Raw genomic sequence first — 14,049 nt, forward strand, 5'->3', positions numbered from 1 at the left:
CAAAGTTTTCAACCCAAATTGTGTCGGCGACCCCGACTCGTATCGCCTCGAGCCTTAACCGCCTCCAGTTTTTTCGCAGGACTCATGTCACCGTGCTCGACTTGGTGCCCCGAGTCATGTACGTGATCCAAAAGCGGTTAACTTCTTCCTTCTTTGGTTAACACCCAAAGATTTCAACCCGAATCGTGTCAGCAACCCCAACTCAAATCGCCTGCAATTTTTTCGAACCACTCATGTCACCGTGCTTGACTTGATTCTATGTGCCCCAAGTCATGTACGTGATCCAAAAGCGATTAACTCTTTTTCTGGCTAACGGCCAAAGTTTTCGAATCGACTCAGCTACCCCGACTCGAATTGCCTCGAGCCTTAACCGCCTCCATTTTTTTTTTCCCTCGACTCATGTAATCGCACTCGCCTTGATTCTGAGTGGCCCGAGTCACTTACGTGATCCAAAACCGGGTAACTTTTTCTTTTTTTTCTTTTTTTTGTCAAGTCCCAAAGTTTTGAACTCGAATAGAGTCGGATGCCCCGACTCGAGTCGTCTCCAAATTTTTCGCACGACTCATGTCACCGTGCTCGACTTGATTCTAAGTGCCCCGAGCCGTGTACATGATCCAAAAGCGGTTAACTTTTTCTTTTTGGTTAACGCCCAAAGTTTTCAACCCGACCCGCCTCGGCAACCTCGACTCGAAGCGCCTCGAGCCTTAATGGCCTCCAATGTTTTTGCACGACTCATGCCACCGTCGACTTTTCGCTCGAATCATGTCACCCAGGGCACCTCGATGCTACGTGACCCGAGCCCTGTGCGCGATCCAAAACCGGGTAACGTTTTTTTTTTTAACTCCCAAAATTTCATTCTTTTTTGCCTTACGAGGCCTATCATGATCTCTTTTTATAAAGAAAATTCTCAAATCGGATCGTTTCGGCTACCCTACCTCGAATTCGGCTAGCTAGGCGTAACGCCTCGAGTCGGCTCGGCAATACGTGAACTGAAACTTGTGCGTGATCCAAAAGCGGGTAACTTGTTTTTTTTTTTTTTTTTGTAATGCCCAAAATTTAGCGCTTTTCGCTGTACAGGGCCTCTCATGATTTTTTTTGTTTTTTTTTTTTTTTTTTCCCCTCGTCGACCCAGTCGGGTCGCCCGAGGCTGGGGCGACGGAGATGGGTTGACCTAGTCGGGCGACCCAAGTTGGGTCGACCCAGGCGTGCGATCCTGGCTGGGGACAGCAAGTCGATTCTATAAGTTTGCTTGCCAATTTTGCTAGCCAGGTCGGCTCACCAAGTCATCTAACCATGTGGTCTTTGCCAAATCAAGAATTGACTCTTTAAGTCCACTCACAGCTCGTCAAGCCGGCTCACCAAGATGACTTACCGTCTCGCCTCACCAGGTTGCCCCACCAGGTCGCCTCTTCTTTAAGACCGCTCACCATGTCGGCTCCCCAAGTCACCTCACCGAGTCGACTATTCAGGTTGCCTCACCAAGTCGACCCCTTAAGTTCGCTCACCAAGTCAGCTCCCTAAGTCAGCTCACCAAGTCGAATCACCTAGTCGTTTTACCACCTTGCCCCAGCAGGTGTGCTCGCCAAGTCGCCCCGCCGAGTTGCTTCTCTAAGCCCACTCACCATGTCAGCTCACCAAGTCGATTGTTCAAGTACGTTGCCAAGTCAACTCTTTAAGTTCGCTCACCAGGTCAGCCCGCCCAAGTCGCCTCTTTAAGTTCGTTCGCCAGGTCGGCCCGCCCAAGTCGCATCCGCGGGCTAACTCGCCGAGTCACCTCACGAAGTTGACTCTTTAAGTGCGCTCACCAAGTCAGCTCACCAAGTCGACTCACCATCTCGCCTCGATAAGTTGGCTTGCCGAGTTACCCCACCAAGTCGTCGCCTCTTTAAGCCCGCTCACCGTGTCAGCTCGTCAGGTCGGCTCACCAAGTCGACTAATCAAGTAGGCCCACCAAGTCGCCTCAAGGATAGCTCCTCGCCATGAGTCGCCTCACCATGTTGACTCTTTGAGCCCGCTCGCCGGGTCGCCTCACCAAGTCGACTCGAGTACGTTGCCAAGTCGACCCTTTAAGTTCGCTCGCCAGGTCGACTCGCCAAGTCAGCTCACCATGTCATCTCAACGAACCAACTCGCCGAGTCGCCTCACCACGTCGGCTCTCTAATACCACTCGCCAAGTCGCCCCACCAACTCGCCCCGTTAGGCCCACTCACCACATCGCCCCGTTAGGCCCACTCTCACCAAGTGGACTCTTTAAGTCTGCTCATAAAGTCGAGCCACCAAGGACTCTCACCAAGTCGACTCTCTAAGTCTGTTCATCAGGTCACCCCACCGAGTACTCTCACCAAGTCAACTCTTTAGGTCCGTTCATCAGGTCACCCCGCAAAGTCGACCCTCTAAGTTCGTTCATCGAGTCACCCCACCAAGTCGACTCTTTAAGTCCTTTCATCAAGTCACCCCGCCAAGCCGACTCTTTAAGTCCGTTCATCAAGTCACCAGAACAACTACTCTCACCAAGTCGACTCTATAAGTCCGTTCATCAAGTCGGCCCACCGAGTACTCCCACCAAGTCGACTCTTTAAGTCCGTTCATCAGTTCACCCCGCCAAGTACTCTCACCAAGTCAACTCTTTAGGTCCGTTCATCAAGTCGACCCTTTAAGTCCGTTCATCAAGTCGCCCCGCCGAGTTGCTTCTCTAAGCCCACTCACCATGTCAGCTCACCAAGTCGGTTGTTCAAGTGCGTTGCCAAGTCAACTCTTTAAGTTCGCTCGCCAGGTCAGCCCGCCCAAGTCGCCTCTTTAAGTTCGTTCGCCAGGTCGGCCCGCCCAAGTCGCATCAGCGGGCTAACTCGCCGAGTCACCTCACGAAGTTGACTCTTTAAGTGCGCTCACCAAGTCAGCTCACCAAGTCGACTCACCATCTCGCCTCGATAAGTTGGCTTGCCGAGTTACCCCACCAAGTCGTCGCCTCTTTAAGCCCGCTCACCGTGTCAGCTCGTCAGGTCGGCTCACCAAGTCGACTAATCAAGTAGGCCCACCAAGTCGCCTCAAGGATAGCTCCTCACCATGAGTCGCCTCACCATGTTGACTCAATGAGTCGCCTCACCATGTTGACTCTTTGAGCCTGCTCGCCGGGTCGCCTCACCAAGTCGACTCGAGTACGTTGCCAAGTCGACTCTTTAAGTTCGCTCGCCGGGTCGACTCGCCAAGTCAGCTCACCATGTCATCTCAACGAACCAACTCGCCGAGTCGCCTCACCACGTCGGCTCTCTAATACCACTCGCCAAGTCGCCCCACCAACTCGCCCCGTTAGGCCCACTCACCACATCGCCCCGTTAGGCCCACTCTCACCAAGTGGACTCTTTAAGTCTGCTCATAAAGTCGAGCCACCGAGTACTCTCACCAAGTCGACTCTTTAAGTCCTTTCATCGAGTCACCCCACCAAGTACTCTCACCAAGTCAACTCTTTAGGTCCGTTCATAGAGTCACCCCACCAAGTCGACCCTTCAAGTGCGTTCATCAAGTCACCCCACCAAGTCGACTCTTTAAGTTCATTCATCAAGTCACCCCGCCAGGTCAGCCCACAAATTACTCTCACCAAGTCGACTCTTTAAGTTCGTTCATCAAGTCACCCCGCCAGGTCGGCCCACCGAGTGGACTCTTTAAGTTCGTTCATGAAGTCACTCTGCCAAGTCGGCCCACCAGGTCGACTCTTTAAGTTCGTTCATCAAGTCACCCCGCCAGGTCAGCCCACCAACTACTCTCACCAAGTCGACTCTTTAAGTTTGCTCACCAAGTCACCCCGCCAGGTCGGCCCACCAAGTACTCTCACCAGGTCGACTCTTTAGGTTTGTTCATCAGGTCACCCCACCGAGTACTCTCACCAAGTCGACTCCTTAAGTTCGTTCATCAAGTCGCCCCGCCAGGTCGGCCCACCAAGTACTCTCACCAAGTCGACCCTTTAAGTTCGGTCATCAACTCACCCCGCCAGGTCGGCCCACCAAGTACTCTCACAAAGTCGACTCTTTAGGTTCGTTCATCAATTCACCCCGCCAGCTCGGCCCACCAAGTTCTCTCACCAGGTCGACTCTTTAAGTTCGTTCATCAAGTCACCCCGCCAGTTCGACCCACCAAGTACTCTCACAAAGTCGACTCTCTAAGTTCGTTCATCAAGTCACCCTGCCAGGTCAGCCCACCAAGTACTCTCACCAAGTCACCCCGCTAGTTCGACCCACCAAGTCGACCCTTTAAGTTCGTTCATCAAGTCACCCGGCCAAGTCGGCCCACCAAGTCGACTCTTTAAGTCCGTTCATCAAGTCACGTGACCAGGCCAGCCCACCGGGTACTCTCACCAAGTCGACTCTTTAAGTTTGTTCATCAAGTCACCCGGCCAGGTCGGCCCACCAAGTACTCTCACCAAGTCGACTCTCTAAGTCCGTTCATCAAGTCACCCCGCCAGGTCGGCCCACCAAGTCGAATCTTTAAGTCCGTTCATCAAGTCACCCCACCAAGTACTCTAACCAAGTCGATTCTTCGAGTGCGTTCATCAAGTCACCCGACCAACTACTCTCACCAAGTCGACTCTTTAACTATGTTCATCAAGTCACCCCACCAAGCACTCTCACCACGTTAACTCTTTAGGTCCGTTCATAAAGTCACCCCACCAAGTCGACCCTTCAAGTGCGTTCATCAAGTCACCCCACCAAGTACTCTCACCAATTCGACTCTTTAAGTCTTTTCATCAAGTCACCACACCAAGTACTCTCACCAAGTCAACTCTTTACGACCGTTCATCAAGTCACCTCGCCAAGTCGACCCTTGAAGTCCGTTCATCAAGTCACCCCACCAAGTACTCCCACCAAGTCGACTCTTTAAGTCAGTTCATGAAGTCACCCAACCAGGTCGGCCCACCAAGGACTCTCACCAAGTCGACTCTCTAAGTCTGTTCATCAGGTCACCCCACCGAGTACTCTCACCAAGTCAACTCTTTAGGTCCGTTCATCAGGTCACCCCGCAAAGTCGACCCTCTAAGTTCGTTCATCGAGTCACCCCACCAAGTCGACTCTTTAAGTCCTTTCATCAAGTCACCCCGCCAAGCCGACTCTTTAAGTCCGTTCATCAAGTCACCAGAACAACTACTCTCACCAATTCGACTCTGTAAGTCCGTTCATCAAGTCGGCCCACCGAGTACTCCCACCAAGTCGACTCTTTAAGTCCGTTCATCAGTTCACCCCGCCAAGTACTCTCACCAAGTCAACTCTTTAGGTCCGTTCATCAAGTCGACCCTTTAAGTCCGTTCATCAAGTCGCCCCGCCGAGTTGCTTCTCTAAGCCCACTCACCATGTCAGCTCACCAAGTCGGTTGTTCAAGTGCGTTGCCAAGTCAACTCTTTAAGTTCGCTCGCCAGGTCAGCCCGCCCAAGTCGCCTCTTTAAGTTCGTTCGCCAGGTCGGCCCGCCCAAGTCGCATCAGCGGGCTAACTCGCGGAGTCACCTCACGAAGTTGACTCTTTAAGTGCGCTCACCAAGTCAGCTCACCAAGTCGACTCACCATCTCGCCTCGATAAGTTGGCTTGCCGAGTTACCCCACCAAGTCGTCGCCTCTTTAAGCCCGCTCACCGTGTCAACTCGTCAGGTCGGCTCACCAAGTCGACTAATCAAGTAGGCCCACCAAGTTGACTAATCAAGTAGGCCCACCAAGTCGCCTCAAGGATAGCTCCTCACCATGAGTCGCCTCACCATGTTGACTCAATGAGTCGCCTCACCATGTTGACTCTTTGAGCCCGCTCGCCGGGTCGCCTCACCAAGTCGACTCGAGTACGTTGCCAAGTCGACTCTTTAAGTTCGCTCGCCGGGTCGACTCGCCAAGTCAGCTCACCATGTCATCTCAACGAACCAACTCGCCGAGTCGCCTCACCACGTCGGCTCTCTAATACCACTCGCCAAGTCGCCCCACCAACTCGCCCCGTTAGGCCCACTCACCACATCGCCCCGTTAGGTCCACTCTCACCAAGTGGACTCTTTAAGTCTGCTCATAAAGTCGAGCCACCGAGTACTCTCACCAAGTCGACTCTTTAAGTCCTTTCATCGAGTCACCCCACCAAGTACTCTCACCAAGTCAACTCTTTAGGTCCGTTCATAGAGTCACCCCACCAAGTCGACCCTTCAAGTGCGTTCATCAAGTCACCCCACCAAGTCGACTCTTTAAGTTCATTCATCAAGTCACCCCGCCAGGTCAGCCCACAAATTACTCTCACCAAGTCGACTCTTTAAGTTCGTTCATCAAGTCACCCCGCCAGGTCGGCCCACCGAGTGGACTCTTTAAGTTCGTTCATGAAGTCACTCTGCCAAGTCGGCCCACCAGGTCGACTCTTTAAGTTCGTTCATCAAGTCACCTCGCCAGGTCAGCCCACCAACTACTCTCACCAAGTCGACTCTTTAAGTTTGCTCACCAAGTCACCCCGCCAGGTCGGCCCACCAAGTACTCTCACCAGGTCGACTCTTTAGGTTTGTTCATCAGGTCACCCCACCGAGTACTCTCACCAAGTCGACTCCTTAAGTTCGTTCATCAAGTCGCCCCGCCAGGTCGGCCCACCAAGTACTCTCACCAAGTCGACCCTTTAAGTTCGGTCATCAACTCACCCCGCCAGGTCGGCCCACCAAGTACTCTCACAAAGTCGACTCTTTAGGTTCGTTCATCAATTCACCCCGCCAGCTCGGCCCACCAAGTTCTCTCACCAGGTCGACTCTTTAAGTTCGTTCATCAAGTCACCCCGCCAGTTCGACCCACCAAGTACTCTCACAAAGTCGACTCTCTAAGTTCGTTCATCAAGTCACCCTGCCAGGTCAGCCCACCAAGTACTCTCACCAAGTCACCCCACTAGTTCGACCCACCAAGTCGACCCTTTAAGTTCGTTCATCAAGTCACCCGGCCAAGTCGGCCCACCAAGTCGACTCTTTAAGTCCGTTCATCAAGTCACGTGACCAGGTCAGCCCACCGGGTACTCTCACCAAGTCGACTCTTTAAGTTTGTTCATCAAGTCACCCGGCCAGGTCGGCCCACCAAGTACTCTCACCAAGTCGACTCTCTAAGTCCGTTCATCAAGTCACCCCGCCAGGTCGGCCCACCAAGTCGAATCTTTAAGTCCGTTCATCAAGTCACCCCACCAAGTACTCTAACCAAGTCGATTCTTCGAGTGCGTTCATCAAGTCACCCGACCAACTACTCTCACCAAGTCGACTCTTTAACTATGTTCATCAAGTCACCCCACCAAGCACTCTCACCACGTCAACTCTTTAGGTCCGTTCATAAAGTCACCCCACCAAGTCGACCCTTCAAGTGCGTTCATCAAGTCACCCCACCAAGTACTCTCACCAATTCGACTCTTTAAGTCTTTTCATCAAGTCACCACACCAAGTACTCTCACCAAGTCAACTCTTTAGGACCGTTCATCAAGTCACCTCGCGAAGTCGACCCTTGAAGTCCGTTCATCAAGTCACCCCACCAAGTACTCCCACCAAGTCGACTCTTTAAGTCAGTTCACGAAGTCACCCAACCAGGTCGGCCCACCAAGGACTCTCACCAAGTCGACTCTCTAAGTCTGTTCATCAGGTCACCCCACCGAGTACTCTCACCAAGTCAACTCTTTAGGTCCGTTCATCAGGTCACCCCGCAAAGTCGACCCTCTAAGTTCGTTCATCGAGTCACCCCACCAAGTCGACTCTTTAAGTCCTTTCATCAAGTCACCCCGCCAAGCCGACTCTTTAAGTCCGTTCATCAAGTCACCAGAACAACTACTCTCACCAAGTCGACTCTGTAAGTCCGTTCATCAAGTCGGCCCACCGAGTACTCCCACCAAGTCGACTCTTTAAGTCCGTTCATCAGTTCACCCCGCCAAGTACTCTCACCAAGTCAACTCTTTAGGTCCGTTCATCAAGTCGACCCTTTAAGTCCGTTCATCAAGTCGCCCCGCCGAGTTGCTTCTCTAAGCCCACTCACCATGTCAGCTCACCAAGTCGGTTGTTCAAGTGCGTTGCCAAGTCAACTCTTTAAGTTCGCTCGCCAGGTCAGCCCGCCCAAGTCGCCTCTTTAAGTTCGTTCGCCAGGTCGGCCCGCCCAAGTCGCATCAGCGGGCTAACTCGCCGAGTCACCTCACGAAGTTGACTCTTTAAGTGCGCTCACCAAGTCAGCTCACCAAGTCGACTCACCATCTCGCCTCGATAAGTTGGCTTGCCGAGTTACCCCACCAAGTCGTCGCCTCTTTAAGCCCGCTCACCGTGTCAGCTCGTCAGGTCGGCTCACCAAGTCGACTAATCAAGTAGGCCCACCAAGTCGACTAATCAAGTAGGCCCACCAAGTCGCGTCAAGGATAGCTCCTCACCATGAGTCGCCTCACCATGTTGACTCAATGAGTCGCCTCACCATGTTGACTCTTTGAGCCCGCTCGCCGGGTCGCCTCACCAAGTCGACTCGAGTACGTTGCCAAGTCGACTCTTTAAGTTCGCTCGCCGGGTCGACTCGCCAAGTCAGCTCACCATGTCATCTCAACGAACCAACTCGCCGAGTCGCCTCACCACGTCGGCTCTCTAATACCACTCGCCAAGTCGCCCCACCAACTCGCCCCGTTAGGCCCACTCACCACATCGCCGCGTTAGGCCCACTCTCACCAAGTGGACTCTTTAAGTCTGCTCATAAAGTCGAGCCACCGAGTACTCTCACCAAGTCGACTCTTTAAGTCCTTTCATCGAGTCACCCCACCAAGTACTCTCACCAAGTCAACTCTTTAGGTCCGTTCATAGAGTCACCCCACCAAGTCGACCCTTCAAGTGCGTTCATCAAGTCACCCCACCAAGTCGACTCTTTAAGTTCATTCATTAAGTCACCCCGCCAGGTCAGCCCACAAATTACTCTCACCAAGTCGACTCTTTAAGTTCGTTCATCAAGTCACCCCGCCAGGTCGGCCCACCGAGTGGACTCTTTAAGTTCGTTCATGAAGTCACTCTGCCAAGTCGGCCCACCAGGTCGACTCTTTAAGTTCGTTCATCAAGTCACCCCGCCAGGTCAGCCCACCAACTACTCTCACCAAGTCGACTCTTTAAGTTTGCTCACCAAGTCACCCCGCCAGGTCGGCCCACCAAGTACTCTCACCAGGTCGACTCTTTAGGTTTGTTCATCAGGTCACCCCACCGAGTACTCTCACCAAGTCGACTCCTTAAGTTCGTTCATCAAGTCGCCCCGCCAGGTCGGCCCACCAAGTACTCTCACCAAGTCGACCCTTTAAGTTCGGTCATCAACTCACCCCGCCAGGTCGGCCCACCAAGTACTCTCACAAAGTCGACTCTTTAGGTTCGTTCATCAATTCACCCCGCCAGCTCGGCCCACCAAGTTCTCTCACCAGGTCGACTCTTTAAGTTCGTTCATCAAGTCACCCCGCCAGTTCGACCCACCAAGTACTCTCACAAAGTCGACTCTCTAAGTTCGTTCATCAAGTCACCCTGCCAGGTCAGCCCACCAAGTACTCTCACCAAGTCACCCCGCTAGTTTGACCCACCAAGTCGACCCTTTAAGTTCGTTCATCAAGTCACCCGGCCAAGTCGGCCCACCAAGTCGACTCTTTAAGTCCGTTCATCAAGTCACGTGACCAGGTCAGCCCACCGGGTACTCTCACCAAGTCGACTCTTTAAGTTTGTTCATCAAGTCACCCGGCCAGGTCGGCCCACCAAGTACTCTCACCAAGTCGACTCTCTAAGTCCGTTCATCAAGTCACCCCGCCAGGTCGGCCCACCAAGTCGAATCTTTAAGTCCGTTCATCAAGTCACCCCACCAAGTACTCTAACCAAGTCGATTCTTCGAGTGCGTTCATCAAGTCACCCGACCAACTACTCTCACCAAGTCGACTCTTTAACTATGTTCATCAAGTCACCCCACCAAGCACTCTCACCACGTCAACTCTTTAGGTCCGTTCATAAAGTCACCCCACCAAGTCGACCCTTCAAGTGCGTTCATCAAGTCACCCCACCAAGTACTCTCACCAATTCGACTCTTTAAGTCTTTTCATCAAGTCACCACACCAAGTACTCTCACCAAGTCAACTCTTTACGACCGTTCATCAAGTCACCTCGCCAAGTCGACCCTTGAAGTCCGTTCATCAAGTCACCCCACCAAGTACTCCCACCAAGTCGACTCTTTAAGTCAGTTCACGAAGTCACCCAACCAGGTCGGCCCACCAAGGACTCTCACCAAGTCGACTCTCTAAGTCTGTTCATCAGGTCACCCCACCGAGTACTCTCACCAAGTCAACTCTTTAGGTCCGTTCATCAGGTCACCCCGCAAAGTCGACCCTCTAAGTTCGTTCATCGAGTCACCCCACCAAGTCGACTCTTTAAGTCCTTTCATCAAGTCACCCCGCCAAGCCGACTCTTTAAGTCCGTTCATCAAGTCACCAGAACAACTACTCTCACCAATTCGACTCTGTAAGTCCGTTCATCAAGTCGGCCCACCGAGTACTCCCACCAAGTCGACTCTTTAAGTCCGTTCATCAGTTCACCCCGCCAAGTACTCTCACCAAGTCAACTCTTTAGGTCCGTTCATCAAGTCGACCCTTTAAGTCCGTTCATCAAGTCGCCCCGCCGAGTTGCTTCTCTAAGCCCACTCACCATGTCAGCTCACCAAGTCGGTTGTTCAAGTGCATTGCCAAGTCAACTCTTTAAGTTCGCTCGCCAGGTCAGCCCGCCCAAGTCGCCTCTTTAAGTTCGTTCGCCAGGTCGGCCCGCCCAAGTCGCATCAGCGGGCTAACTCGCGGAGTCACCTCACGAAGTTGACTCTTTAAGTGCGCTCACCAAGTCAGCTCACCAAGTCGACTCACCATCTCGCCTCGATAAGTTGGCTTGCCGAGTTACCCCACCAAGTCGTCGCCTCTTTAAGCCCGCTCACCGTGTCAACTCGTCAGGTCGGCTCACCAAGTCGACTAATCAAGTAGGCCCACCAAGTCGACTAATCAAGTAGGCCCACCAAGTCGCCTCAAGGATAGCTCCTCACCATGAGTCGCCTCACCATGTTGACTCAATGAGTCGCCTCACCATGTTGACTCTTTGAGCCCGCTCGCCGGGTCGCCTCACCAAGTCGACTCGAGTACGTTGCCAAGTCGACTCTTTAAGTTCGCTCGCCGGGTCGACTCGCCAAGTCAGCTCACCATGTCATCTCAACGAACCAACTCGCCGAGTCGCCTCACCACGTCGGCTCTCTAATACCACTCGCCAAGTCGCCCCACCAACTCGCCCCGTTAGGCCCACTCACCACATCGCCCCGTTAGGCCCACTCTCACCAAGTGGACTCTTTAAGTCTGCTCATAAAGTCGAGCCACCGAGTACTCTCACCAAGTCGACTCTTTAAGTCCTTTCATCGAGTCACCCCACCAAGTACTCTCACCAAGTCAACTCTTTAGGTCCGTTCATAGAGTCACCCCACCAAGTCGACCCTTCAAGTGCGTTCATCAAGTCACCCCACCAAGTCGACTCTTTAAGTTCATTCATCAAGTCACCCCGCCAGGTCAGCCCACAAATTACTCTCACCAAGTCGACTCTTTAAGTTCGTTCATCAAGTCACCCCGCCAGGTCGGCCCACCGAGTGGACTCTTTAAGTTCGTTCATGAAGTCACTCTGCCAAGTCGGCCCACCAGGTCGACTCTTTAAGTTCGTTCATCAAGTCACCTCGCCAGGTCAGCCCACCAACTACTCTCACCAAGTCGACTCTTTAAGTTTGCTCACCAAGTCACCCCGCCAGGTCGGCCCACCAAGTACTCTCACCAGGTCGACTCTTTAGGTTTGTTCATCAGGTCACCCCACCGAGTACTCTCACCAAGTCGACTCCTTAAGTTCGTTCATCAAGTCGCCCCGCCAGGTCGGCCCACCAAGTACTCTCACCAAGTCGACCCTTTAAGTTCGGTCATCAACTCACCCCGCCAGGTCGGCCCACCAAGTACTCTCACAAAGTCGACTCTTTAGGTTCGTTCATCAATTCACCCCGCCAGCTCGGCCCACCAAGTTCTCTCACCAGGTCGACTCTTTAAGTTCGTTCATCAAGTCACCCCGCCAGTTCGACCCACCAAGTACTCTCACAAAGTCGACTCTCTAAGTTCGTTCATCAAGTCACCCTGCCAGGTCAGCCCACCAAGTACTCTCACCAAGTCACCCCACTAGTTCGACCCACCAAGTCGACCCTTTAAGTTCGTTCATCAAGTCACCCGGCCAAGTCGGCCCACCAAGTCGACTCTTTAAGTCCGTTCATCAAGTCACGTGACCAGGTCAGCCCACCGGGTACTCTCACCAAGTCGACTCTTTAAGTTTGTTCATCAAGTCACCCGGCCAGGTCGGCCCACCAAGTACTCTCACCAAGTCGACTCTCTAAGTCCGTTCATCAAGTCACCCCGCCAGGTCGGCCCACCAAGTCGAATCTTTAAGTCCGTTCATCAAGTCACCCCACCAAGTACTCTAACCAAGTCGATTCTTCGAGTGCGTTCATCAAGTCACCCGACCAACTACTCTCACCAAGTCGACTCTTTAACTATGTTCATCAAGTCACCCCACCAAGCACTCTCACCACGTCAACTCTTTAGGTCCGTTCATAAAGTCACCCCACCAAGTCGACCCTTCAAGTGCGTTCATCAAGTCACCCCACCAAGTACTCTCACCAATTCGACTCTTTAAGTCTTTTCATCAAGTCACCACACCAAGTACTCTCACCAAGTCAACTCTTTAGGACCGTTCATCAAGTCACCTCGCGAAGTCGACCCTTGAAGTCCGTTCATCAAGTCACCCCACCAAGTACTCCCACCAAGTCGACTCTTTAAGTCAGTTCACGAAGTCACCCAACCAGGTCGGCCCACCAAGGACTCTCACCAAGTCGACTCTCTAAGTCTGTTCATCAGGTCACCCCACCGAGTACTCTCACCAAGTCAACTCTTTAGGTCCGTTCATCAGGTCACCCCGCAAAGTCGACCCTCTAAGTTCGTTCATCGAGTCACCCCACCAAGTCGACTCTTTAAGTCCTTTCATCAAGTCACCCCGCCAAGCCGACTCTTTAAGTCCGTTCATCAAGTCACCAGAACAACTACTCTCACCAAGTCGACTCTGTAAGTCCGTTCATCAAGTCGGCCCACCGAGTACTCCCACCAAGTCGACTCTTTAAGTCCGTTCATCAGTTCACCCCGCCAAGTACTCTCACCAAGTCAACTCTTTAGGTCCGTTCATCAAGTCGACCCTTTAAGTCCGTTCATCAAGTCGCCCCGCCGAGTTGCTTCTCTAAGCCCACTCACCATGTCAGCTCACCAAGTCGGTTGTTCAAGTGCGTTGCCAAGTCAACTCTTTAAGTTCGCTCGCCAGGTCAGCCCGCCCAAGTCGCCTCTTTAAGTTCGTTCGCCAGGTCGGCCCGCCCAAGTCGCATCAGCGGGCTAACTCGCCGAGTCACCTCACGAAGTTGACTCTTTAAGTGCGCTCACCAAGTCAGCTCACCAAGTCGACTCACCATCTCGCCTCGATAAGTTGGCTTGCCGAGTTACCCCACCAAGTCGTCGCCTCTTTAAGCCCGCTCACCGTGTCAGCTCGTCAGGTCGGCTCACCAAGTCGACTAATCAAGTAGGCCCACCAAGTCGCCTCAAGGATAGCTCCTCACCATGAGTCGCCTCACCATGTTGACTCAATGAGTCGCCTCACCATGTTGACTCTTTGAGCCCGCTCGCCGGGTCGCCTCACCAAGTCGACTCGAGTACGTTGCCAAGTCGACTCTTTAAGTTCGCTCGCCGGGTCGACTCGCCAAGTCAGCTCACCATGTCATCTCAACGAACCAACTCGCCGAGTCGCCTCACCACGTCGGCTCTCTAATACCACTCGCCAAGTCGCCCCACCAACTCGCCCCGTTAGGCCCACTCACCACATCGCCCCGTTAGGCCCACTCTCACCAAGTGGACTCTTTAAGTCTGCTCATAAAGTCGAGCCACCGAGTACTCTCACCAAGTCGACTCTTTAAGTCCTTTCATCGAGTCACCCCACCAAGTACT

Source organism: Cupressus sempervirens, chromosome 2 (genome assembly GCF_028749045.1).
Source record: "Cupressus sempervirens isolate cs-2001-9-10 chromosome 2, ASM2874904v1, whole genome shotgun sequence".
Classification (NCBI taxonomy): Eukaryota; Viridiplantae; Streptophyta; class Pinopsida; order Cupressales; family Cupressaceae; genus Cupressus; species Cupressus sempervirens.